The sequence below is a fragment of the Grampus griseus genome (genome assembly GCF_964374135.1).
Source record: "Grampus griseus genome assembly, chromosome: 16".
NCBI classification, from domain to species: Eukaryota; Metazoa; Chordata; class Mammalia; order Artiodactyla; family Delphinidae; genus Grampus; species Grampus griseus.
Genome location: NC_139010.1, coordinates 78,573,552 through 78,578,026, shown reverse-complemented (window position 1 = coordinate 78,578,026; position 4,475 = coordinate 78,573,552).

The following is a 4,475-nucleotide window of genomic DNA, read 5'->3' as shown; positions in this document are numbered from 1 at the left end:
AAGTAATATGCATTGTTGCTTAGAATGTTTTAAAACTTCATGTAAATGTCATTCTCTCTGTATTCTCCTATAGCTTGCAATTTGTGCCCAGTATCATGTTTTTGAGATGTTTCATGCTGATGCATGTAGCCTTAGTTCATTCATTTTCAGTACTGTACAATATTTTAGCATGTGCATGCACATACGTGTGTTCACATCCATTCTTTTGTTGAAGGACATTTAGGTTTCTTTCTTTTTTGTTTGTTTGTTTGTTATTACAAACCTTATTGCCATGAACACTGTAAACACATCTGCTTGGGCACATGGGCAAGAGCTCTTGAAGGGCATCCTACAGATGTGGAATTACAAATCACAGGGCAAACTCATTTTCAGCTTTCTTAGGTATTACCAAATAATTTGCTAAATTATTGAGGCAGTTTATATGCTCACCAGTGGTATATAAAGAAAATTCCCTCCAGTCTACAAGGTTGCCTGAACTTTCTAATGACACATTTTAAAGATTTTGACAACAAATGGGTATGAAATGAAAACCCATTGTGGTTTTGATTTGGCATTCCCTGATTGTAAGTGGATTTTTACGTTCCCCCTTCTGTGAAATGCCTATTGGAAACTTCTGTTCATCTTTCATTTTTTTCCTCTAATAGCTTTTTTTTTTAATGTTTTGAGGAATTTAAAAAATACATTTTGAATAATAATCTTTTTTTGGGTATAGGTAGCAAATATCTTTTCCCTGTTTGTGGTTTGCATTTTTCTGTTTATGGTATCTTAACAGAAGTTTTAACAGAAACTTAACAGAAGTTAATAGAAGTTTGTTTTTTTTTTAATTTAGTCAACTTCTATTTTTCCTTTTATTATTTATGTTTGTTTCCATATAATCTGAGGCAGGGATCCATTTTTTTCCATAATCAATTTTCCCAGCACCATTTATCCAAGTCAATCCTTTACTCTTATAGTCAAATTTTTCTGTTGAATAAAAGCAGTGATCATAGACTTGTCTCATTCATCATTTTAAAAGGAATGTTTTTAAATGCCTTACTGTCAAATGGGATGTTTATATAGATTTTTAAATGTATTCTATCAGGTTAAAGTAAATTACTGTCTTTTTCTAGATTGCTAAGAATTTTTGTCATGAATGAGTGTTAAATTGGATCTAATGCATTTTTCTGTTCTCAATGAGATTATGATATAATTTTTCTTTAATCCCTTAATATAGTGAAATTTCCTATATTGCAATAATTTTCTAATAAACTATCTTTACATTCCTAGGATAAACCCAACTTGATGGTCGCACATTATTATTTTACAGACTTTGATAGATTTGGGTTGTGAATATCCTGTTAGGACTTTTGCATGTAAACTTGTGAGAAATGTTAGCTAGTGATTTCCCTTCTCATACTGTCCTTCCCTGGTTTTATTATCAAGGTTATTCTAGCTTCACAAAATGGTTTCTCCTTTTCTAGTCTCTGGAAGAGTTTAAATACGATTAGAAGTTTGGTAGAATTCTCCTATAAAACCATCCGGGCCTCGCAGTTTTTCAGTGAATACAATTTACTTAGTGGTCATAGAACTGCTCAGGTTTTCTATTTCCTCTGGAGTCCATTTTGGTGAGTTAATTCATTAGGACTTAAGACGATTTCAGATGTCATATCCTGCAGGAAGCCTTCTGTGACCACCCCCTGCCAATATGGACTAAGTTACCCTCCGTTAACTCCCATATAGCAGTGACATTCATTCACTGAAAAAGCATTTATTGAGTGTGTACTATAGGTACTGTTCTAGATGCAAGGAAACAATAGTAAACAAAACAGGCAAAAGCACCGTTCTTACAGAATATATATTCTCATAGGAGGAGGCAGGCAATAAACAAAATAAATGAATGAAATTATAAGATATACTGGAGGAAAAAAACCAAAACAGCACAGAAACAGTCCCAGGAGTGCCAAGGCAGGAGGGGCCACAAGCTGGACACAGTGGTCAGAGATACCACTATCTGTTCCTTCATTTAAGAAGTATTTATTGAGTAAATACTAGGTGCTGGATACTAGGATTAAAATGGACAACTGAATAGACAATGTTCTTGCTTTCGTGTTTATATTTTAGTGGGGAGACAAATAATAAATAAGTGAAAATCAAATAAGTAAAAATTATAGCTGTTGATGATAGGTGCTTTGATAGAGTAGGGAAGCCTGCATTGAATCAGGTGCTAAGGGAAGAAAGACCTTTTGAAGGGGTGGCCTTGAAGGTGGGGCTTGAAAAGTGAGAAGGAGACGGTTGAGCAGAGCATCACTTTCAAATAGTCAGTTCACCTCCTGTCTTTTCCTCTAGACTCTGACTCCCTGAGGGAAGATACCATGAATCACTCATTTGGGTATCCCTGGCCCAGCATTGGGCCTGGCACATTGCAGATGGCCAACACACATGTGTTTAACTGTTAGGTACAGGAAATCAAGTGTAAGAGTTGAAAGACCTTTGGAAACTTACATTATTAGCTGGCTGGACGGACCAAAGCTTATAAAGCAAATAGCTGACTTCTATTCAAGTTGATGGGCTTCAGGTTGTGAGGGAGATCTCCCCTTGAAGGGTCATGATCTAGAAGGGGAGACAGACTGGGGTTTTTTTCTCTTTCAAAACAGAGTCCAGGCTCCCAGCAGCCTCAGCACAGAGAGGCTGGTGTGTGGAGTGGAAGCAGATCAGGGGTTGTGCCTCCAGTCAGTGGTGCACAGCCGGGGTGTGCCGCATCCCCTGGGATGGAAAGGTGGGCGCGGTGTGAGTGGTCTGGGTCCTCCTTGGTCCAGGGCCTTGGATATGGATTTGAGCAGTGACCAGACTCCACTGGCGGTTGATCCCATGGGCCCATCTGCTGAGTTCCTTGCGGACGGCAGGACACAAGCCACGCCTGTTAAGGAGACAGCTCCTGCAGATATCACCCAGCATCCAAACCTGCTTCCAACTGACTCAGAGTCTCTGGGGAGACTCTCCAGCCATCCAGCTGTTTAAATTGCAGAAGCCCTTGCTACCTTGTCTCAGGGAGTTTGATAGGACTAATGGGATGATTTGCACACTGAGAAGGAGAAAAATGTCCTCCCCTGAGATGTGTCATCAAAACAGTGACAGCGGGGCTTCCCTGGTGGCGCTGTGGTTGAGAGTCCGCCTGCCGATGCAGGGGACACGGGTTCGTGCCCTGGTCTGGGAAGATCCCACATGCCGCGGAGTGGCTGGGCCCGTGAGCCATGGCCGCTGAGCCTGCGCGTCCGGAGCCTGTGCTCTGCAACGGCAGAGGCCACAACAGTGAGAGGCCCACGTACTGCAAAACAAAAAAAACAAAAACAACCAGTGACAGCCTTTGGAATTACCTGGGCAGGTCCATGTTTCTTCATTTCCTAGCAGTGTCCAGGTGACATTTGCTGCCAGTTTGCTTCATGCAGCCTCTTCAGATGGGTCAGAATGTGTTCACGTGCTTGGGTGTCTGCATCATCTGGCTGATGCTTTGAAGGAGTCTGAAAAACAAGCTTTTAAAATATGCAATGGCAACGTCTTGTTCTAATATTTACCTACACCTTGTAAGTATGTGTTTCTAAGACTTAGAAACCTGTTAATTTCTTCCAGATAAGATTCAGTAAGTATGAGATATTGAAAATAACAGAACACTCCTCTGCTGAAACAAAAATTAAAAAGGAATCTCCAGCTACTGTAAGCAAAGAAAGTAATTGACAATTTAGGACAGAAGTTAAATTACTACAAATGTATAGGATCAAGCAGGTACTTTCTCAAATACTCTAGTTATCAACTGCCGGTGCTCAGTCGAAACGCAGCTTTGGGCACAGGTTGTCTCCTGACGGCTACAGGAGCCATTCGGGGCCACAGGAATGCCCTGGGATGCTGGGATAAAAGCCGTGGTCAGCAGCACCCATCTGTTTGGATCCTCTGGCAGGAGGGACCTTCACTGCCCACCTTTTGTGGGGGTCACTGTAGCCCTCCACGCCGGCTGTGGGGTGCCCCCCGGGGCTCTGGCCTCCCTGGGCTTGGCTGGTAAATCAGCAAGTGAACAACAAGGTCATAACAAGAGGCAGTTTTCCTAAAAAATTACGAAAGAGAGCCTATGACTGCCCCTTTTCTTACTTTTTCTACGTTTTCTCCCTTTTACCTTACAATCACCAGCAACTGATCTCTTTAGGAGGCTTTTGCCACCTGCCTTTCTCTTCTGCCTAAATTTAGTCAGAGCTTTTGACTCCTTAAAGAGCTTTATAAAATAGGCTTCATAAGCGAAAGTCAAACAAACAAAATCCTGTTCTTCTGCGCAGAGTCAGAGTTTTATCTTCACTCCCTCATGGGGCTCGACACTGTGGGCCAATTCAAGTATCGAGTGTCGAGCTGTCAAGCTACTTGATAGCTTTCAAATCAGTTCTTTTTTTTTTTTTTAATGCTTTTTAATTGTGGTAAAAGTCACATAATATAAAACATCCTATTTTAACCAT